General features: G+C 41.4%; 2 protein-coding genes across 5 annotated transcripts in view; one reads left to right on the top strand and one right to left on the bottom strand.

Annotated features, from left to right (window-relative positions):
• CHRM5 (cholinergic receptor muscarinic 5) overlaps positions 1–8,051 on the bottom strand; it is a 134,177-nt gene extending 126,126 nt beyond the window's left edge. For both annotated transcript variants that reach the window (XM_069950187.1, XM_069950184.1), the window contains exon 1: positions 7,218–8,051. The gene's annotated coding sequence lies outside the window, so the exon portion shown is untranslated. The remainder of the gene's footprint in view (positions 1–7,217) is intronic.
• The window catches only part of AVEN (apoptosis and caspase activation inhibitor), a 350,669-nt gene that overhangs the window by 122,144 nt on the left and 203,907 nt on the right, over positions 1–24,618 (top strand). The gene's annotated exons all lie outside the window — the stretch shown is intronic.

The raw sequence follows: 24,618 nt of genomic DNA, 5'->3' as shown, positions 1-24,618 counted from the left end.
TTGAGTTAGTGTTAGGGACTCATGTGATCCAGGAGACCTGCACGTGGTACATGAAGCAACATGGTTTGATCAAATTATATACCAACATCCTGGCATAGGTTTTTAAGTGCAGCCAAGAGGCATTAGTGTCAGCCATAGGTGTGAGGTGCAGCAACTCTTTTCTCTCTCCATGTCGTATACTGGTCGATGCCTCCCCCACGGCCTGCCGCACGTCCACAGATCCCACCTTTCATTTTTCTAAGAATCTGTGAGGAATGAAAAGTGGAATCTGATTGGTTGCTAGGGGCAACTAAGACAATTCTACTTTGCACCAGTTTGATAAATCTCCCCCAAAAAGCCTCTTTGGGAGCAAAAATTAATATAAGGCATTATATTTTCGGGGAAACATGGTATATACATCAATATAAAGAGTGAATCTGAAGAGAACCTGTCAGACAATCATTTACGTGTATGTCCGGTTAACGTGATCTCCTAATACATTGTAATAGAAAACGGGGAGGTTAAATGATTTCCTGGTTGATTGGAGACACTCTGTCTGAATAGATCCAAGTCTGGACATAGAGAAAATAACCTGTATCTGTATCTTCCCGTAAGCTGAAATTCAGCCATTAAAAAGAAATTCCAGCAAAGCTATTAAGATGCAGTTTTATTTTTTCTACGGAGACATTTGCTGCTTGATAAAAGTACCACCGGCCTAGAATAACTAGCTGTCTATAGTGATGAAAGACGAGTTCTAACTAATCCTGGGTGAAGATTGGTTTCATTTGGTCAGACAAATAGAAAATATCCATTGATTGTGAGCCGTGTCTGAATTATTGGCTCGCTCTCTTGTCATGCTCAGTGGTTTACTTGTACATTATCCATTGTTTTGTTATGTTACCTTTTTATATTGCCAATATGTTATAATCCTGTTTATTTAAAAAAAATAATAGTACACTAATTTAAAGGGGTATTCCAAGTTAAAATAATGTATCTATGAATGTCAGATCTAAGCGGGGCTTGGACTATTGAGACCTCCTGAAATCTTCACAATGGGACCCTGGGTTATTGTTATGGATTGAGTGCCAAATCACATACAGTATGCACACTTTAGTTGTCTATGGAGTCCAACGCTCAGCTGTCTTCAGAAATTCCCATAGAGAATTGGGTGATGGCGCACATGAGCAACTCTCATCTAGAGATCCCAGAGGTTGGACCCCCTGCGATCTGATACTTATAACCTATCCTGGGCTTATTTTAACTCCTTTTTCAATTGTCAAATAATCCTTGTCTAATATAAAATCACTCTATGCTGCCTGTGGGCTATAAAACTCCCATATGCTGTGTGTATATCCCAAAATCATCATACACTGCCGGTGCAATATAAAGCATTATAAACACCATACACAGCGCGCAGGTTCTAACACCATTTTGACTGCCTACAGATCATAAAACTTCTAACACAGTGATCCTACACTGCCTGGGTACTATTACATCACCAACAATTGCCAGAGCATTAACATCTCCATACACTGCCTGAATATTGTAGAACACTATGAAGTATAAAACCATTATACACTACCTGTATATTACAACATTTAATAAATTGCCTGGGAATTCTAAAAACATCATATATACTGTATGTATATGATAAAACAATGTCTGGTGTTACCGAATTATAACTGAAGTCAGTGGAATGCATTGAAGTCAATGAAATCATGGCCGCCCAATACACATAGGGGGAGATCTATCAAAGGGTGAAAAATATCCACTGGTGTAAACTGCCCACAGCAACCAATCACAGCTCAGCTTTCAGCTCTGGTAAAATGACAGAGGAGCTGTGATTGGTTGCTGTGGGCAGTTTACATCAGTGAATATTTTACACCCTTTGATAAATCTGGGTCATAGTGTATTGAATAATGGACGTTGTTTGCGCAGACATCAAATAAATGGTCATGATCATTATTTGTGGAGGTAATTTTGTAAACAACAAATTTTTTTTAGTTCACATACATTTTGTTTTCAAGGTCCTTTCGGTGCCTTTACTACTAAATTTAATAAACCTTCAGAATAGAATAATACCCAAAAGGGCCTGAACTTTAATGATGGCGGCCCAAAACACAAAATGACGGACATCATTGGGACTGACGTGTTTTTGAGGGGGAAAAAAAAAACAGACAGAAAAAATGTCATGTCAACATACCCATACACTGGCTTTATATGATCCCTCCACTGCATGTGTGTCGTCTATGATGTGTATCATAAATTCTTATATATCTGTATACTATATTTACTAACCAGCAACAATGGCAGTTGTATACAGTAGCAGCACCACAAGCTATCCTGCTCCCGCAAATCTGTAGTTTTTCACTATTTACGCAATTTCCATTGACCTCAATGGCAGCTACATAAACAGCACAGTCAACTACTTTCTGTTTCTGACCCACCAACAGAGCCTACAACAAGCCATACAGGGGCAGGGGGTCCTTGTTGTTGAGATACGTGCAGTTCCTAGAAATGGGACCCACATCTATCAGACGTTTTAGTGAATATTCCATAAATGTCCCCATTTATTATTACAGTATTGTCCCCGTAGCTGCCTTTTGAGTCCATAATAAAAAATAAAAAAAACTTTTAATCAAGAGTATAAAAGAATATGAGACCAATGATAATAAAAATTATTTGGAAATAAGACTAAAATGAGGGTAAGACTTGAGCCAAAAAAAAGATAACTGAATACAATGTGTGCAAGTTGACAGATAAACTATATCCAGAGAGCCTGTACACATGGTTGGTAGCATTGTCATTGGATTACTCTCCCTAAAAATTCTCACTCCACTCGGGTTTCCTAGCATCCTGGCCCTAAAATAGGCAATATTTCTTCAATCAACCCTACGTTCCTCTCTATGGGCCATTCCATCCAAACTGAACCTTTCGTAACACCTGTAACACCTAGTTAAACATTTTTTTTAACAGCTAATAAAAAAAATGCAATTTAACCTCAAAAGTTATAAATATACATTAAGACTCTTAATGTATATTTATAACTTTAGTGTTTAAATTGCAGTTTTACTAGATTTAACTAGGTGTTATGGGTGTTACGAAAGGTTCAGTTTAGATAGAATGGCCCCTATATGTTTAATAATGCCATTGGCAGACTCATTAGGGGAATCCTTTTACTGTGATATAATACATTTTAGTTTAAAGACAGCAAGTTGCAGAACAGTTCTCTATTGTCAGGTCATGAAAAGACTATACCGCTGATTTAAAGTGTGCTGGTTGCTTCAAAAGGTTTTAAAGCAACTCTGGACCCACAATCTGTCCCCCCCCCCCCCAAACCACTTGTTCCTTCAGATAGCTGCTTTTAATCCAAGATCTGCCCTGGGGTCAGTTCGGCAGGTGATGCAGTTATTGTCCTAAAACACAACTTTTAAACTTGCAGCCCCGTGCCAAACTGCCGTGGCCTACAGTAATTGTGCCCTAACGCCAGTTTGGCACAGGGCTGCAAGTTTAAAAGTAGTTTTTTAGGACAACTGCATCACCTGCCGAATGGACCCCGGGACAGATCTAGGATTAAAAGCAGCTATATGATGGTACAAGTGGTTTGGAGGGGGTCAGATTGTGGGTACAAAGTCACTTTAATAAAGCTCTCTGGTTTTGTTAGACTAGCTCTTTAGAGGGGCAGCAAGGTGATTTTAGTGCTCTAACTTCTGTTATTGAACCCCCTATATGTTGCGCAGCTATTTCTCATTCTCTCTTTTTCAGAGGGCAGTACCTGAATGTGACTGTTTTCCAGTAGTACACACACAGGTACTTCCTTCACCCATTATCCAATCACAGCACAATATATCCTTTTCTGCATTGTCATGACATGCACTGGACTCAACAGAATGGTTCTGTGTTGGGCTGATGTTTACACTAGCTGGCATGTAGAGGGTGAAGGGGTTACTGATGCCCTGGATTTGCATTGTGCTATGTAAGCTGAAAAGTAAAGAGACAGCTGCATAAGTACCAATAGGGGGAAGGGGGCTTACAGTGTATCAGTGTAGACATTAAGCAGTAAGTGCACTTCTATCTACACAAGGGACAGCTCCGCAGGTCTTAATGGCTGGTGAGAGATGAGGCGGTAGCATTGATTTACCTTTAAAGTGAATCTGTCAATGAGCAATTTGAAAGGTAAATTGCAGCTTTGTTAGATAGCTGTTAGAGTAAGTAAACACACAGGGAACATTTATTTAGACTGGTGTTTGAGCCCCCAATTTCATTGACAGATTTACTAAGAGGCGTAAGACTCCTATACAGGCAATGTGCAGGTGTTGTGCAACAAATCCTGAGCAGATGTAGATTTCTGCCATGCTTTACACCTGCGAGCAGGGGTCAATCATGATAAATCAGGCCTGGGAGGAGCCTATGCCTCCTCCTCGCCCTGCCATTCCACCCTGCCAGCCCATCAGCTGAACGGGGGATACGGCTGGTATACGCCACCGAAAAGGGACAAATCTACAGATTGCATGTACATTGTGCAGAGTCTCTAAGGCTCTTTCTGCCGCACACAGAACATGGTAATCCCCACCCACTTCCTGTATTATGTCCTGCTCTGTCTGTTACTAGAGACAAATACCCCTAGGAACAGGCAGTGGACAACAGATTGTGGAGAAGTGAGATACATGGTGGCCAAGCCTTTGGAACGGTTCCTTTGGGGTAAGGAATTTTTTTTTAAATAAAACCACCCTGTCAGTTCCTTACTGATGACCAATATAATTACCGACAAGGGTTTCAGCTCCACTTTTCCACAGTAATGAAGCTGCCTAGTTACTCAATGATCTGTGTCCCCATGCCTATTGGTCTGTTCTTAATTACCATTCAGAGATTGGAGAAAGCTCATTGACAACCCCTATAAAAGTTACAATGGCCACCAGTCTTGGGGAAAACCCAAGACTCCGTTGTCCAGCTGTGGACCCAGTGAGCTGTGACACGAAAAATATATTGGAAAGTTTATTATAGATCTTTATTACCGAGGGTTTTCAAGTCCCTAAAAATTGCTCTAATCTAATAAATAACTGTATATTATGTTACTCAGATGACCGGAGAGCCAATTTTTTCTTATTTTTTTTTAATTTTACTGGAAATGCTATATGGACTTAAAAATTGGGACAGATATGTTTTTTTTCCTGGGAAAACTTGGAATAGCAGGGGAAAAAAAATAAAGATGATATATTTTAAGCAGGATAAAAGAAAAGGCCCAGACGTCACAGATTCCAGGCGTAACCTAAAGGATTTATGAACTCCTCCAAATCAACATCTGCAGCGGAGCTGCCGTCTGCACAGAGCATCACAGCAACAGGTTCACACATGAGGGGAGAGATGTCTATAGAGCAGTGCCTAACCTTTACTGCTTGACATTGATTATTGAGAGCTTAATATGAGTCTTCTGCAGCAGGGGAAGGGATAATGCTCTCTATGAAGCTGAATCCAAACCAGTCATCATTTATACCATATAAGCTGGGCATTACATCTTCATTACCTTACAAACTCTTCATGTCCATTCGATATTATGACTCATAATATTGCGACGTGTCACATAGTCTTTAAACCTCACAGAACCAATACATCTCCTAAGAGATCAAGGACACATTTTAATGATACTGATTGTAAGATAGTTCATATATAATCTAGGTGATCTAGCACCTTTGTTTTACGATGCCAGTAACCTACATGCAATCCTAACGAATTTGCATTCTGCTTTTGAAGCTCCGGCCATATCTGCTCATTATTGTTCCAGTTCCAGCAGTGTCTCCCGCTGAAAATTATTGTCCCTAATGATCTCCTTGAGAAAAATGGGAACATCTCAGCTGCAGACCCAGACTTTACTGGAGCAGCTTTCAGATACCTATGACCCGTGCTTCCCTCCAGTATCCATCAGTCACCTAGGACATACAACTGTGCCTGGATGCATGTATGCACTGTACGCCAGTGAATGGAATAGCCTATGTAATTAGAGTTCAATATGCCATTTAACCTTGAGGTTGCAAGGGTAGATGTCCTGTTCTAAACCAACTTTAGGTTTACCAGCAGTCTGATGCAAAACTAAAATCTTAATTTTAAGATGAGGGACACCAAACTGGAGTATAACATTTTGCTGTCCAGGCAAACTATATAGCATTCACAGCATCAAACTCAATATATATATATATATATATATATATATATATATATATATATATATATAATGAGCAGGGTACGCAAAACAACCTGGGATGTGTGCATCCTTGCGCGACCATCTGCACGATTGGACATAATAAATTCCTCGTATTTTCATGCCTATAGAATAAGCACACGTAGCCGCCTGGCATTTGGATGCCTGTAACGTCATGAGCATATTCTCCCGGGAAGCTCCTCTGGGGTCAGATTGTAATCTTTGCCCGGGTGCAGTGGCACACATCTGTATGAATGGCATCACCCTAGAGCTGGCAGTCTCCGCCTGGATGCTTTTAACATCTTCATTAAAATTTTAAATGGGGAAGCAAAGTCTCCGGTTATCAAGCCAAAAGCATGAAAGCCCCAGCTCCCAGATTTAAGTAAAACACTCAGCTGACCGGCTCCCTGTCACAAACCTCTTTCCTCTCAATGCACAGATTAGAGTGATTTCTTACTTGGAGCCGTTCCTATGATATGTTATCGAAAGACTTTGTAAATCTTACACAAATAATTTCTTTCCAGTATTCTGCATCAGGATAAAGACACTCTGCCAATCCTTCTGCATTAACCATTACCAGTGCCTTGTATTGCTGTATTGTAAATTAGGAGAGTGGCCATGTTGTCACCTCCATGCATTTAAAGTGAAAGGGGTCCCATATTACAAAATGTATAACATTAGCATTTTGGATTATAAGACCTTCTCTTATATTTAATATTTAAGTGAAGTTAAATAGAATAGTAAACAAGGTCCACCTTACACGTTTCCCAAAAAAAACAAAAAACAAAAGAAAACCTGTGTTGCCTTGCTGAGGAGAAAGTGTTAAGGAAGCAGAGTCCCTGCCTGCTGTGTGCAGTTTAACAAATCCAATAAGCTTGCAGCTATTCACATACCCAGATGTGCCGGGTTGTTTCCTATTCGCTTCTGCCTTTAGAAATTCCACTTTGCCTACAATTGCAGTGATTACGATATCTGCAGCCCTAGCCTCATGCAAAGCAAACGAGTCGAAGAAAGCAAGTGGAGGAGGAAAAAAAAAACTTACCCTAAAGGATGTGGATTGCAGTGCATTTGTCTTGGTCCTGACAGCGGGGGCAGCGATGTTGCAGGTAGGCAGCGAGTTCTCACAATGGCTCCTGCACAATCACTCTCTATCCTTCTCCTCAGCATCCCACTCCTGGTAGTTACATATTCTCTGGATTAAGGTCTTGTTTATAAATTGTCTTTTTGTGTTTTTTTTTTTTTCTTTTTTGTCCGGGAGTTCCCACAAAGATATCCTTTACTGTCAGCAGTGCTCTAAATCCATAGTATTTCCCAAGGAATCTCAGCTCTTCACGTGAGATCCCGATAAGACGAGAAGCACTGACCCTACATAATCATGTTGAGAAGACATTAAAATTTTATCAAACACATAATGCTTCCGGAATCGCCTGCTCCTCTTCTCTCTCTTCTCTTACCTGTAGGTTACCATCTAAGTACCAGTTCAAGGTGCATCAGGCAAACTGCTGCAGGTCTAGCAAGGAAACGGTTACAGGGAGAGATTGCATCCGTCACACAATTGACCTTATTGTCATATGTTTGGCCACAGTTCTTCTTAAACTTTTCCCGCATTCTTCAAGCCTCTTGGCGTTCCTTCCAGACACAGACGCTGCTCCTCTTCTCTCTCTCTCTCTCTTTCTTGAAAGTGCACAGTGTAGGTGGGCAAATCCCTGAAAAGCTGTAATAGTCCTGACAGGCGTGTGGACAATACCAGGCAGAAGGCACAGACAAGTGTGAGAGAGAAGCTATTCACTGCGAGGATCCAGTGACAGCCTGCCGCTTCCATACATAATAAAACCACTAATTACTTTTCCTGATGGACAGCAGCTTAGGAACATTGCAGGAATGAGCAGCTGATACGATGCCTGATAGGTGCTGTGTGACTGATCAGCCTTTCCATGGAGACGTGAACGTTGCAGGAAGCTGCAGCTCTCCCATGCCACCAGGTAGACTGTGCACAAGTCATTTTGACACCCACTCGAGTGTTTTTGTTTGTTGAGGTGGAGGGAGGGTCACAGGCAGGCTGGTTTCACGCTGAACCATTTCCAGCCTGTCAGCCGCTCAGCATCTCCAAGGATGCAGGCACCTTATTCATTTTTGACACCTATGCATTTATAAAGCATCGTTCTATAATTACCTCTACATCGTTGATGGAAAATCGTGTTAAACGATTGACCTGAAATATCACCATTTTATTAGAAAGGAAAAGCAAACGATAGATTTCCGTGTAGCCTGGCATCCCTTTTATTGCTATAACCTATCACTTAAATGTTCTTGTTGGCTTATAATATTAACCCCATTGGGACAATGTTTTCTCTTGAAGCTAAGTTTTCATTTTTGTACAATGTGGCTCTCGGGGGGTGCCGCCAAACTGCAACTCCCAGCATGCCCTGATAGCCGCAATGGCCAGAGGGAATCACTGGTCTAACAGGACAATGCCAGAAAGCAAAGGGACTATGTTCCTCCTTATAAATGTTTTATTTGAAGGTGTGTACTGCCATAGCTCATTAAATCTGTCCCGATCTGTGACCGCACGTAGTATTTTGCCCAGCAAAAGAAAAAAACATAAAATTAGATGATAGGAGAGGAAATTGTGAGGTTCTATGTCACATGGGTGACTTTATAAGCGGCGTACATGTCTGCATGTCACCAATTAGTGCCCGTCCTGAGAGATGGTAAAGTATTCATTAAGGACATTACGGTCGTCTTCTACACTGCTGTAGTTATCGGCTACCATTGGTATAAATACATTTTACAGTAGCAGTAGTTTCTGGTTGTTAGAACTAGGGATGAGCGAATTTACAGGACTATTGAAGCAAAGGGCTCCACTAGGGTCGGAGGTTGACATGTCAGCCTTTGAACTCTGTGCCGCCCTATTCTGCTCCGGGTGCCTGGAAAAGCTGGATGCATTCCTGGGAAACTTTTCCCGGTTTCCCAGAACTGGATCCAGCTTTTCCAGCACCAAGAGACCGACCGCTGAGCCTAGCGAAGCCCTTTGCCTCACTAGTACTGTACATTTGCTTATCCCTGGTTAGATTTATTCTTTATCATTCGTGGTCATAATGACATTAAATGTAGGATTGTGCCCATGATTAACCCCTTCATGACCGAGGTCATTGGTGGCTGCTTTTATTTTTCCACCTACAGGGCTGGTTGTCGTGTAATTTTTTGCACCATGATCTTTAATGATATTAATGTTGTATTGGTGTAAAAGAAAATTTTTATAGCTTTTTATTATTTTTTTTCTGATCTACAATTTTAAAAAAAAACAGCAATCCTGGTGGGGTTTTTTTTTTTTTGTTTACACGGGAACAATAATTGGATATTTTAATAGATTGGATAATTCCACACGCTACGATAGGTAATATGTTTTTTTTTTTTTTACATGTTTTTATTTTTATAATGGGGACGGAGGTATTTTAAACTTAATGGGGGGAGGGGGCTTTATACTTGTTTTTAATACTTTAAAAAACTTTAAAAAAAAAAAAAAAAAAACCTTTTATTCCCTAGTATATCATTAGATTGCATATACTGATCTAGGCTATGCCATAGCATAGCCTAGATGAGTGTTATCGCCGATCTGTGCATAGAGCCTGCCTGAGAGCAGACTCTATCTACAGAACGTCGATCCGACAGGGGATCGCGGGGATCCTGATCAGTCAGTGACAGGTGCCTAACCTGTCACTGACTTCCTTGAACGCCGGGATTGCTATAGATTGCAGCATTTAAGTGGTTAATGACAGGCAGGGATCACAGCTGCCTGTCATTATCTCCAGCCCCGGACACACTGATGTGTGCAGGACTGCTCTCACTGCAGTGTACCTGCACACTTCTACAGCCCCTGAAGTTAGGAACGTTTATATACGCTCCTGCTGCATGGGGCATCGGAAGCAGGAACGTATATAAACATATTGTGGGCATGAAGGGGTCAACAATGCAATGCCTGACTTAGGCTGAATTCACATGTTCTGTGTTCCGCACGGAACACGGATGTGGAATGCCTGTAATGGACTTCTCCCCCACCCGGGCAGCATCTGTGATAAGATGCTGGGAGCAGGGGAACTGTACAGATATGTGCCGCACTGTAATGAATCAGCCACGCCTCTCTGTCATTACAGCGCGGCACATATCTGTACAGTTCCCCTGCTCCCAGCATCTTATCACAGATGCTGCCCGGGCGGGGGGTAGTCCGTTACAGGCATTCCAGGTCTGTGTTCTTTGAAGAACACTGAATGTGTGAATGCAGCCTTACTGAAAATAAAGGACTGAAGCCATCCATACATGATGCAGTTTTTCCTTATCTTTTAATAAACTTTTCAACTGTTGTATAAGGCTATGTCTACACACAGTAAAATAATATTAAAATATCACCATAATTTTCAGTGAAAATACAGCAGTTTTTCCCATGTAATAATGTGCTCTATTCAAGATAACTAGCCATCAGTCTTCACACCGTAGAGAAAAGTGTCCATAATTAAAGGACAACTCCGGCGCTATTAAAAAAAAAACAAAAAAAAAAACTTACCCTCACTCCTGGGTCCATCTCCATTTGAATCTCCTGCTGAGCTCCAGTCTGTGTCTTCATCTCTTCGGCACTTCCTTCTTCTTCGTCTGACAGCTTGCTAAGCCAATCTGAGCTGAGCAAGCTGTGAGTCACCTGCCAGAGTAGCAGAGCCTGCCCTCTGTGAAGACTCCATTGACACAAGATGGCACCAGACATGGTTGGCAGATCAGGTACGTATGCATCTTAATAGTTCCTGGGGGTACAGATGCTCCACTCAAAAGATCAATCACTAGATAAACAGTTATAAACTCAAAAATAAGCCACAAAAGCTGTAATTTAAAACCCTAAAAAAAAAATTTTAAACCTGTATTGTACTATTAATTTTTTTTTTTTACTAGCAAAATAACTGTGTGTGGACTCCATCCATGGAAATTTTTTTATATGTTGCCGCCCTTCCGTGGAACATAATAAACATGCTATTCTTACCTCATCACAATCTCCTGGGGTTCGACTGCAGAATCTTGGGTTCCCCTGCTGCCACTTCTGAGATGGACTTGTCCCAGCAGTGACAGCCCGCTCAGCCAATCTCTGACTGAGATAGGACACCAACGTGGCTAGTGATTGGCTGAGCGGGTTGTCACTTGAGACAATTCTGTCAGAAGTGGAGATGGCAGCTTTAAGCAGGGGGGCCCGAAGACACCTCAGGAGGACACCATGGGAGCATGGTGAGGTAAGAATAGGATCTTTATTTTGCTCTATGAAAGTGCAGCATTATATTAAAAGTTTTCCGTGACCCTAGTAGCGCTTTAGGTGCATGCCTACAATAGTGGGAGTGATTATCAATTAAATCAAAGTGGTCATTTGCAAAGATTACTTTGGAAACATACACAGAGGATTGACTACTTGAGTAGTAATGACAAGAATCCCGCTGTAACAGGGATAAGTTTGACCCTACGAAACCTGAGCAGAGAATTTCCACCGGATTCCGTAGCTCGTACCCGTTCGCGGCCGCGCGCCTTTCCATTGGCTCCATAGACACCATTCTATTGGCGGCAGATTTTACATTCCACCTGTGCATTGAATGGTGTCTATGGCAAGGGTGGAGAGGCGCGCGGCCGTGAACAGGTATGAGCTACGGAATCCGGCAGAAATTTTCAGCTCCGTTTGTGTAGTGTTAACCAACCCTTAGGTGGGTCTGCATTGTATTGGCACCATAAAGTATTAAAGGGAAAGCCAACTATTAATATTGTTGAACTCCTTCACTATTGTACTCAACCAGGAGGTATGTTTATCTAATGAAAAGAGGGAAATAAGTCATTGCCGTCTCTGGCAGTGGCTTCTCTCGTAAGAACAAATGATGAAGCGTGCTGGAATTCAGCGTACTCAATCTGTTTCACCCTCAAAATATGTGGGTTTTGGGACTGTCATGGACTATTTTTATCACAAATGAATAGCTAGATAGAACTGTAGTAGAAGTGAAGGTAACACGTCTTGATCGCATAGTAACAAATGTCAATCTTAGCATTTCAGCATCTAAAATACGAATTGTATTGATGTCTCTTAGTCTGTGTTCACATTTGCGTAGGAGGCTCTGTCGCAAATTCCATCAGATTTGATGAGAAGATTAGTGCTCTGTGCAATTCTATTCTTCCTGTCAAGATGATGGACACCCTGAAGGAACCGAACAATGAGGACAATTATACGTCAGTGGGGTCAGTCGGGCACTGGTGGCATCCATTGTTATAGATGGAAGACACAACTCAGTTGTGATCAGATCTGTATTACAGGGTAGATTTCCTAGTCTCCTGAAGTGTATAAACACATTACGAGAGAGTGTGTACACACGCGACTAGTACTAGGTACTTTTATTAGCTCACAATGCAGTTTGTGTTGCATCAATGGTATAGGACCGTCTAATCCAAAAGTAATTTTCCATGTTGATTTTTTTTTTGTGAGTGTAGAAAGTTTTGACGTGGAAGTTGTTTTTGTCAACTCCTGCTGTTAGTTTTTATATTGCTGAGAAGCAGTGAATCGATGTATAGTATGTGGATATGTGGCATTGTCTTTTTTTTTTTTTTTTTGTCCCTCTCTGTAGAATTTGAAACCCAGGACTGTATGTGGACTGTAAATATCTTTATATTTATGGAAAACATAAGAAAAAGCTAATTTGTTAAAGCTTTCCTCCTGATAAATTTTATTACCTGTAAAGATACTGGATATGCAAAACCAGACTTCACTTAATATAATACCTCACTTTACTTGTACTCAGATGCCCCCAGGTCTTAATGGTAGAGCAGGAATGGATAGTGAAAAATGATTTACTCACTTAAAGTAACACTGTCACCCCCTTTTTGCATTGTGACTTCTCTACACAGGTGTGATGGGTAAATTTAGCAGTTTTCATACCTTATTTTGTATCATACGTCATGGTGCTTTTTCCAGTAAAAATGATCTTTTATCATCTGTGGATTGTGCTACCTGGGCAGGGCTTCATGGCCGCAGCGCCACATAGCCCCGCCTCTCCGTGACGGCATTGCTGCATAGGCCCCTAGACCTTTAGGCTGGCCCTTCCAATGACCGCTGAGGGGGACGGGGCCTATGTGTAGATGATTTCATGGAGGGGGTGGGGCTATGGTTACATTGTGGGTGGGGCTAACTGGTACTGTGGCTGTGAAGCCCCGCCCAGATAGCACAATCCGCAGATGATAAAAAATCACTTTTTACTGGCACAAGCACCATGACGTATGATATCAAAGAAGGTATGAAAACTGCTAAATTTATGCTTTACACCTGTGTAGAGAAGTCATAATGCAAAAAGGGGGTGACAGTGTCACTTTAAAGGGAATCTGTCAGCACCTTTTCTGCTTCTGAGGTGCTGACATTGTGAGGAAGGGGTGTGTGTATTACCTTTCTCTTTCTGGTAGCTGCTGTACTTTTTCCATAATCTGTTCTGTAACTTGCGGCATAAGGGTTGACCGTGTTTTTCTGTCCGTTTAAAGAAACCAAATAAAAACGGATACGTTAAACGGATAGGAAAAACATAGTGTGAACCCAGCTTTATTGATTGCAGTGACTCTCACTGCTGGGAGAGAGTGTGGCGGCAGTGCAGGAGAGTTGACCACACTGCCGCCGTGCTCTGGCTCCCGCTGTATCTTTGTATCTCAGTGGGTGTCAGGAGTGAGACTCGCTGTAATAAATTACTTTTTCACATGTCATCATGTCAGAGTTATTGATAATGGCAGGTACATTTAAAGAAAGGTTTGCAACCTTAAAAGGATGTGTCATCAGAAAAGGAACTACTCTTTAAATCAAGTTTTTATGTTAAACATTTATTTTAAGAACTTTAGGTAATGTTTACATTTTACTGTCTCTATATTACAATAATAATTGTAATTATTATGAAATCTTGCAGTTTTCTTTCACACCACTAGGTCTAAAGCTGGCCATACACTTTCAATAACTTTCAGTTATTTCTCCCACCTGCTGCCTGCCATCTTCCCCATAAGCAGGCCGAGTGTTCCTGTGTTAGAAACATAGAAGATTGTTAGCAGAAAAAGACCACTGGGTCCATCCAGTTTGTCCTTTTAGTATTTCCCTTCCTATTACCTTAGGATAGATATATGTATATACCAGGCAGGTTTACATTCAGTTATTGTGGATTTACCTACCACATCTGCTGGAAGTTTGTTCCAAGCATCTACTACTCTTTTTGTAAAGTAATATTTTCTCACGTTTCTTCTGACCTTTCCCCCAACTAACCTCTCACTGTGTCCTCTTGTTCTTTAGTTAATTTTTTTTTTTTTTATTAAAAACACTTCCCTTCTGGACCTTATTTAGTCCTTTTAACATATTTAAAGGTTTCCCATATTTGATATCTTTTTGTAGGTGAGGTCTCCAGAACTGGACACAGTATTACACGTGGTCTCACTACAACTCTATACAGTGGGATCACAATCTGCCAAAAGCACCGGCTAACTGTAAGGCTATATTCCCACGATGTACAAACAAGAGCCGCTCTGCCGTGAAGGGCCATTGTTCAACCCTAACTAGGGCCGGAATAAATGATCATGATCGCACGTGAACAGCACGTGAACATTAGAGACGAGCGAACCGGCCGAGGTTCGTATGAACCTGAACTCTCGGCTTCTGATTCCCGCTGTCTGCCCGCTCCGTGGAGAGGGTGGATACAGCCTGAGGACCGCCTAAAAAAATGGGATATAGCCATAGGCTTTATCCCAGTTTTCTAGGCGGTCCTCAGGCTATATCCACCCTCTCCACGGAGCGGGCAGACAGCGGGAATCAGAAGCTGAGATATAAAGTTCATACGAACCCGAACCTCGGCCGGTTCTCTCATCTCTAGTGAACATAGCCTAAGGTCCCTATTTCACCGGACGAGTATTGTTCAGATTGTCGTTAAATCGTTCGAATCTAAACGATAATCGTTCGGTTGAATAGCAGTTAACGACTAACGACCGAACGAGAAGTTGTTGATCGTTTAATAAGACCTGGACCTATTTTTATCGTTGCTAGTTTGTAAATCGTTTGCATTGAATAAAAAGTCGTTCGGTCGTTCGCAGTAGTGACGAACGCAATAGCGACGACAAGACGACCTCAAGAACGATCGTAAGTAACGATTATCTTTCCATGTAAATGGGTGAACGATTTCAGGTCTTTCGTAATAGCGGTCGTTTATGTGAACGATAATCGTCCAGTGGAATAGGGCCCTTAGGCTGTAGTTACACATGGTTTTGTGCCCGTTTTTATGCGTTTTTTTTTTTTTTGTGCTAATAACAATGGATATTAGGGAAGTATCTATTATTTCCATTATACTTTTCATTGTTTTGTCGATCTGGCTTTGATACTGCATCATTTTCTATCCGTTCCCTGGTACATATCAATGAAGAAGACATTAAATGCCCTCTTGTTTCTAAATGAGTAAAAAAGAGGGTGAATTAAAGTAATAATAATAATTATCAATACAACTCTATGATTGGTCCTGTGTGGGTATGATAGCTCCTTTATCCAGCGTATGACTACACTTACCTTTGTTCCTCTCCTGCTTAGTGACCCTGAATGCCAGCAGTGGGTGTATCAGAATGCTTGTCTTACCAGAACTATTGTGGCTTTCTAGGAATATTGAATAACTAGGAATTGCCTGAGAACGTTCATGCATTATTAGACTCCTGAGTCCTCAGCCATCCTTCTGATTCATAAACTTGAAGTTTATGTCGGCTCCTCTTCTGATTAATAATGCCTTCTGTACAGGCAGTGCGTGGACAGGGGTGAGCAGTTTATATATTCATTTTGTGGAACGTCACATACTGAGCCGGTGACGGGGAAGCATCTTCAGAGCTGTAGTTTTACCATGAACATGCACTACAAGTCCTAGCGTTTCTTTGGATATTCAGAACGTTTATCACTTAGAGTTCACTTCTGCTCGATGAACCTGTATCGACTTCACATCTTGGATGTTTTTAGCTATCACCTTTAGATAGACTTTGTACTGTCTGTAAGACCTTAAAGGGGTAGTGCGGCGTTTAAAAATTATTCACTAAATAACACAAATAACAAAGTCATACAACTTTGTAATGTGTGTTATGTAAGTCAATGGCCCCCTTCACCGTGTCCCCCCACCCCCCGAAGTGTGGTACAGTATACTCAACAGATTACTGTCGACCCCGGCCGCCATCTTGGGTCGAACAAAGTCATCTCATGCTGGCCCCCTCTGCTGCGTCATCAGCTGCTCAGCCGCAATTGGCTGAGCATAGTTATGCTCAGCCAATCGCGGCTGAGCAGCTGACGACGCGGCAGAGGGGGTCTGCCTCCCGAAGATGACGTTGTTAGACCCAAGATGGGTGAGTATACTGCACCACACTTCCGGGGGGGGGGGGGGGGGAGACTGGGAAGGGGGCCATTCACTTACATAACACACATTACAAAGTTGTTTAACTTTGTAATGTGTGTTATTTAGTGAATAATTTTTAAACGCCGCAGTACACCTTTAAAGAAGAAGCCCGTCCAAAATAAAAAAAAAAAAAGTCAAACTACAGGGAGGAACATAACAAACTATACAGACTCGCCTCTCCGGAGCTGAATTACCACTCTAGGCCCCACCCACTGGACTCCAGGATCTCTTGCATTGTCTGAGCAGCCTGATTGGCTGAGCAGGCTATCCATCAGCCGGGACAGGCATTTTCCCCCAAGTCGTGATGTCATCACTATTTGTGCAGGGAAAATGCCTTCCGGCGGGGTGTCTGAGCCAGTGAAATGGTGCATCACAGGCACGGGAGAGCTCAGCAATACTTGATTGTCATATTCTCCCCTGCCGCCTATCAGATTATGCAAACGGCCAGATTTCTCCTTTCAAGTCATTAGAAGCTGCACACGAGACGTAGATTATAGAATAGATCTGACGGAGCATGCCTATTATAAGCCACCAATGTATCAGGGTGCAAAAATATTAATCCATGTGAATTATGTTAGGATCACATATTGTATACTCCTCATTGATCATACAAAATTATAACAAATATAGTATATGGCATAATGTGGCCTTGAACAATTAAAAGCAAGTCTTGAATAAGAGCCGTAGCCCTGGAGCGTCAAGAGAGACTGAAGTGCCGGTTGTCACCCACAGACTGTGCTCAATGTTGCTAAGCAGTGTCCTGAACATTTTCTACACTCGCCATTAGACTGTGAACAAATAATGGAGGCCAAGCTCTTGTTTTAGCCCCCTCTCTTTTCTAAAATCAAGGGAAACACTCGTGTTTTTTTTTTGTGTTTTTTTTGCCAAGATGCATGTTGTAAATGGAGAGCCCTCATTTTAGTTTGAGCAGTGTCTGTGCCAGAAAGCTTCAGTCTTACACATTCAGTATACATTTGCTGTATGGCTGACCATATAGCATGTATGACATGTATGCTTCCTGACTCTCTGCAAGGATCAGGCAGTTGCATTTGAACTGCCCGATCCTTTTGTTCTCATGAAAGTAACCTGACACCAGAGAAGTCTGGCAGTCATTTATACTCCCATATCTCATATGAAAACAGACGCACAGTTGGCCAAGCCTCTTGCCGATAGCACAGTGGCCCACTGCTTTCTAAAATATATAACATACTTGCTGATCATTGCTGTTGTGGTATCTCTTATCCTTGTGAAGCTATGTATAGACACTGCTATGGAAATACATGGAAATCTCTTTTTTCCTGTGACTAGTCCTGTCTGATTGGCATGGTGCTGACACTTGGTACCCCGGCTGATCAGCTATTTGGCGCAATGGCATCCAAAAACGATGAATTGTCAACAATGGGAAGGATTGAGCGGCATATCAGGAGACTGAGTCAAGTTTGCCAAATATTGTATTTTTGTATAGACAGTGTTTTACTTTTTGTCTGTCTTTTTAGGTCAGTTTTTTTCCCCTTCAAAGTAAAGTAATTTTGGACATTTTTTGCACTGTAGCACATTTTTTTTTTTTTTAATAAGGACACATATATTGGCCATTACGGGCCAAAATATATACGAAATGATGTGCCATAACACAGGCATGTTTTGACTTGTAAACAGACTACAGAAGGGCTTGACAATTTTATGACTAAAATTAATGTTTGGAAATTAATAAACATTTTTACCATTCAGTTCAGTAGACTGTAAGTTTTGGGACACAAAAGAAAATTTGTTGGTTGTTTTACATAACCAAAATGGTACAAAAGAAATACTGAGACCTTACTCCTAAAGAGAATCTGCCAGCACCCTCTACCTGACCCAAGGTGCTGACCTAGTGCAGTAGATGGTAGGACACTAGTGAGCATGTTAACTTTTGGCTGTTTTCCACGTAGATGATGCTGCATAATATTCACTGTCCTACTGTAACGAAGAGTCAAGGAGGAGTGGAGGTGTAGTACATGTCCGCACTCTGGCACGCCTCACCACTCCTCCCCTCCTCCCCTCCTACTGCATTCGTCATCACAGTTAACATCAGCAGCGCTTGTGCAGAACGAGAGCATGTGGCCAGCGCGCTGGAGGATCACAGAATATTTATACAGAAGAGGGAGGAGGAAGGGAGTGGTGAAGTATGGCATGAGCGGTACACCACGTCTCCTCTTTGACTCTTCATTACAAAATCGATATTATGCAGCGTCGCCTCAATGGACAAAATAGCCTAAGGTAACACTAGTGTACTACCACCTACTGCACACTGTCAGCATCTCAACTCGGGTCTGGGCACTAACAGATTACCTTTAATATGGGTTAAGGCTTTATTCACATGGTATTTGTTTTTGGCTGTATTTTTGAACGGACGTCATTTTGAGGTGAAAATCCGACTATCCAAAAATACTGCTAAAAACAAATGTGTGAAACATTCTTGCCAAAAAAAAAAATCTATTTTGGCCGCCATTACGCCTTCCACAGAAGAAGTCACCAATTTTTTCTATAATTCAGAATGGTAAAAGTATAAAAATAAAAATAAATAAATGTGTGCATGTGTTACCATGCAAATATGCCATTTATAAATATTATAAATATTGAAACCAAATGGAACAATTCAGTGTCTTATATTGATGTATTTTATCAGACCTGATCTATGCAATACATGAAGCACAGGGCTATGTGTGAATGGCGCATGCTTTCCCTGGATACTGACCAATTTTCGCAGATGCCAGATAATCCGTATATATTATATTTATGTCTCTAGTAAATAGCTTCATTGACAAACCCATAACTCCAGAGGTGAGAATTACTGCAGGAAATCATTGTGGAGAAAAAGTGTAAATCCGTAATAGATAGTCCTCATCTTGTCTGAGCATCGCATCCTCTGTAGCGCTGACGACTTAAAGAGGTGTAAAGCTTACTTGATGTCTATTTAATTCCGCATCCTCTGCCCTTCCGAGCTCCTGCCTTGTTTGCCTGAGGGTGGCAGGATGACTGTAATTGCTAAAGTTGCTTCTATATATGCTGCAAAGCCCAGTAGATCTCCCGTGCCGTAATTTTGCACTAACCAAAATAACCTCTTGTTTATTGCTTCTTGTGTACGTAAGTGATTAAAAAAAAACAAAAAAAAAAAACGCGCATGTGAAGAGGTGGTGACACATTTACATTGGTTTTATGCGTACGAATACTATGGCGTTAGATTTTCACCCCTAGAGGACTTAGCATGTGACTTTAATAGAATATCATTTTTATTATTTTGCCTTAGGAAACTACTTTGTCTTGTCTTGCAATGTATCATTTTACTAATATGATTTTATTTCAAATGAAAAATTCAAGATTCTGACTAAATATAGCTGCTGCGCAAAATGCTACATTTATGCGGGTATCCATGAAAGTGTTGGACTCTAGGTGCTAATGTTTCCTTCATGTTTCATTCATTGTGTCTCTGTATGCAGATCATTACCCCAAATTCCCCGCTTTTGCTTTGCTGGTAACCGGCTTTGATTCTGTGATCCTCTAAGTTGTCCTGGTTTGTCCTTTTGGAATTCCATTGTTTAGAAGTCAGGCTCATTATCGGCTGCCTGGAGCTCCTCTCACTTTGCTCACTGGATACAGATCCTTAGAGAACAAAGTATGAAAGAATCCATTTTCAGATATTCCGTGGAGAAATGAAAAATCTGCGAGATATAATTGTCTAATCTTAGATTCCATGCTTGTTTACTGGCCTCATTCATATGGATCTTTCCGCTAGTTCGTGGAGTCTTTCAGCACTTTTCAATATTATTTTGTTTTGTTTCCAGAAAACATTTTAATTTTAATTAAAATTGGAATCAATGCACTATTATAAAGTATACAAAACACACAATAAACTACTGCTAAAGATCCTCCAATATTTACTATTATAAGTATCGAGGTGTACCAACATTCAGCACATGCTGTATTCATGTACTACTGAGAGGGAAGGAACAGAAACATGAGACTACTTACTTGTAAATTATTGTAAACAATCTGCACTTTATTTCCATTGATTTTACTGATGCAATGACCAGACACTGCTTCATCCAATGGTACCTGTCTTCGTGAGACTAAAGGCCCAATTACGGCTGATAATCGCTTTGTGTACTAAATGGCAAGGATCAGCCAACATGCACAATGTCAGCCGATCGTTGTTTTTTTAACGTCTTTTAACATGAAAGACAACGATGGCAACCATCTGCCGCAGTAACCCCGTCTAATACTTTGTCAGAAGACTGCCGTTATATCCGATGGGGTCCCAGGACGATCTAAAGATCATTCAGGGAGCCTCCCCACGGCCTTCCCCTCCCGAACTTACCGCTTGCTTGTAAAATAAATAAAATAAAATGTGCATGTGAATGTAGCCTTACCCTTGAGTCTGAGCAATGCATAATGTAAGAGTGGATACCCTTTGGAAAGAAGCCACAACAACAGGACACTCCATTATAAAGTTCAACAAACTCATGATATGTCATAGTGACATGACAGAAGTTTGGATGTGTGGGGGTCCAGGTGTTGAGAGCCCCCCCCCCCCCCCCCCCAACCGATGCAGACTTCTGATATGTACATACAGATTTACATTCATTATTTTATTTCCTCCAATTCATGTAAAAATATAAAATTATACAGATCGGCATTGATAATCGTATCTCTTCTATACACCAGGTAGATGCAGCTGCTGCACCATGGTTGCCAACATACTGTGCGTTTTCTAATCCTGCATTCATGTACTTTCCTTGCCTTCTGCCCACTTGGTTGTTGCTATTCTGCTCCTGGACACTGAAAAAATTGTGGTCAAGGCAGGTTAGTGTTATAATATATATGCCCCAGGAGACATCTGACCTGCATTTTCTTGCAGTTTGCACAGGCATGTCAGTGTTAAGATGCCATACACATAAGATAGCTGTTGGCTGACAACTATGTCTCCCAATAACCCCCAAACTTGCATGTCTGCCGAAAAGAGAGAACGGAGAAGAACGCTGCCAGACTTCCCTGTTGGTCCCTTTTGCCCAAAAACAAAAGGATCAGGCACTTGAAATCCAACATGCCTCACCTCTTTTCTCCCCCCCCCCCCACCTTCTGCTTATAAACATTAGAGGGTCAGACAGTTCCATTGATATAAGTGGGCTCTGTTGACACGTCTGAAGTGTTTGCCATGCTTTAGAGGGCAAAAAGACACAGAATAGAAGAGGGAGAGCATGGTTTACAGAGCATGCCAAAGGAACTAAGAGAGTGTCAGAGAGCGCACCCTTGAAAATTAAAGGAGTACGGAATGGAACTCGGAGTTCCCAGCATCTTTGTTCATTACAATGCCCAAGAGCTCTGAAACTTTAAGAAACTTTGTCAGTAGGTTTAGGCTGTTCTATCTAGGAGTAGCATAAACTAGTTAAACTAGTAACAGAGAAGTTGAACAGAATGATGTATCACTTACATTGTTCTGTGCAGCTGATCCAGAGATATCCTCCTGAATAACATGGACAATACGTATTCCTATCTATTATGTGCATGAGCCCAGTAGTCCTCAATATTCATAAGAAACAGAAAACTTCGCCCACCTGCTGTTGATTGGCAGTTATCTATCCATGGTGTGTATAGACAGTCAAATGTCAGTCAGCAGCTGGAGGGCGGGGGGAGGGGTGTGGCAAGAATTATATTCTCCTGCATATTAGGAGAACAGCTGAACAGAATGATGTAAGTAATACACTGACCTGTTCAGCATTGCTGTCACTAGTTTATGCTGCCCTTATTTAAGGCGGCATAAACCTAGTGAAAGATTCCCTTTACATCTTCCCACTTCTGTACAATAGCGCAAAGATTAATACAGTTTCAGAGCTCCCAGTCATCATAATGAACAAAGATGCTGGGAACTCTGACTTCCATTCTGTTGCGCATTGTCTGTATTAACAGACCGTGCACGGAAGCTGTAAATACCCCTAATGCAGAGTCCACACTCTCCATAATACAGTATATAAACCTTTCCAGGTACCCAGAGACATGTCTAAAAATCCCTTTTTCCTGAAAAAAAAAAAGCTAAGATAATATGCCTGAAACATCTGTGTGTCAGGTATTCTAGTTTCATAGCTACCATGTATTTATTCTTATTCCACAGTAGATGATAATAGCGTTTATCTGGATCGACATCGGTGTGTTTATCTCCGGCATACTAAAACTGTTTAAATTTGGTTTATGAAATTATAACATGATGCAGATGGTAAACTTATCTAATATCTGTTTTAGCTTTCCTTATTGGGGCTGTAGCTGAGATGAAAGTGTTGGCTATTGTAAAGGTTGCGGCCGAGAGGACACAGTACAGCTGCTGGTGGGGACAATGATTATATTACATTTGGTTTTAACTCCTTTTATTAGGCCATTATCACATAAGTCAGGTTTTCAGACATTTCTGGAGAAACAAGTGCCAAAATACTGATTGTTGGCAACTGGTCGTGGCTGGCAGGCTGGTGTTACCCTAACCGAGGAAGCGTGTCACAGCTGCTTCAGTGTTCTTCATCCAAGAAAAAAGGAAATTCCACAGCACTCACTATTTAGCAATTTTTTTTGCAGGCAATGAACGGGATACAGATAGAAGCAGGTTGGCCAACAGACGCTTTATGTCCTCTAATGGTTTGATGGGGAATTGCAAAAGCTGACGCAACTGGTCTGTGAGTAGCATCAACATGACTTGTGTCTGTGACTATTTTACGATCTCTGCAATGTCCTGTACATTGGAAGCATAGGCGTAACTTGAAACTGGTGGGGCCCTGTGAAAAATCTATAATGGGGCCCCTCAACTATGGTGCTTCATTGATAGTTCTGCCCTCCTCGTATTGGGGAGAGAGACTTGATAGGCCTCCTTAGGCTCCAAGGCCCAGTTCCATCTGCATCCTCTGCACCCCCTGTAGCTATGGGTGGTATTACACATAACGATTATTGTTCGAAAAATCGTTAAATCCTTTGGATTTGAACGATAATCACTTAGTGTAATAGCAGACAAAGATTAAATCATTGGTATCGTTGGTCGGTTAATAGAATTCGTTGGTTGTTTAATAGAACTTGGACTTATTGTTACTGTTGATCGTTCGCAAATCGTTCGCATGTAATAAAACGTTGTCCGGTCGTTCGCAGTATCGACGATAGGACGAATGCAATAAGCGCAATAATCATAAGTAACGATCAACATTCTGTGTAATTGGGTGAACGATCTCAGGTCGTTAGCCATAGCAGACGTTTCAGTTTGTTTATCTTTAATCAATGATCGTCAAAAAAATCGCTTTATGTAATAGTACCCTAAGTCTCCGACTGTGAGGTGAGACCACCAGGGATTGGACTGATTTCTCTAGCAAAATCAGATGGACATTAGGAAAATTTAAAGGCTACATCAACACTTTCAACTTTTAACAATATTCCTTAAACCGTTCTTGAACTTTTAGTAAAAGGGGCCCAAGGGGCAGTCTGTGAAAAATAAAGAGGCATGGGAGCAGTACATGTGAGAGAGCAGTTTCAAAGCGAGGAAAACCATGAACAGTTTGTGAGAGAGATAAGGACAAGGATAGCAGTTTGTGTGAATGGGGTATGTCTGTCCATTCTATTCTCAGCTATCCTGTCAAACACCAGAGGGTTATTAACCCAATGAATACTGGATATAGAATATTAACCCTTTTTTCTGCCCTAGTTCATCTGGGATGCAGACTTGATTTATTTACTATAGACTCCAGGGATGATGATATAAAAAGTTAACCACCCTGGCTAATTCTAGCATAGAAATATTTGCTGATTGATAAAGAATGGCACCTACATGTAGGTCCTGAATAGAGATGAGCGAACCGGGTTCGAGTTGATCCGAACCCGAATGTTCGGTATTTGATTAGCTGGGGCTGCTGAACTTGGATAAAGCTCTAAGGTTGTCTGGAAAACATGGATACAGCCAATGACTATATCCATGATTTCCACATAGCCTTAGGGCTT

This window comes from Dendropsophus ebraccatus, chromosome 13, assembly GCF_027789765.1.
Source record: "Dendropsophus ebraccatus isolate aDenEbr1 chromosome 13, aDenEbr1.pat, whole genome shotgun sequence".
Lineage (NCBI taxonomy): Eukaryota > Metazoa > Chordata > Amphibia > Anura > Hylidae > Dendropsophus > Dendropsophus ebraccatus.
The sequence above is the reverse complement of the archived record's forward strand: the minus strand, read 5'-3'. Positions and strand labels throughout refer to the sequence as shown.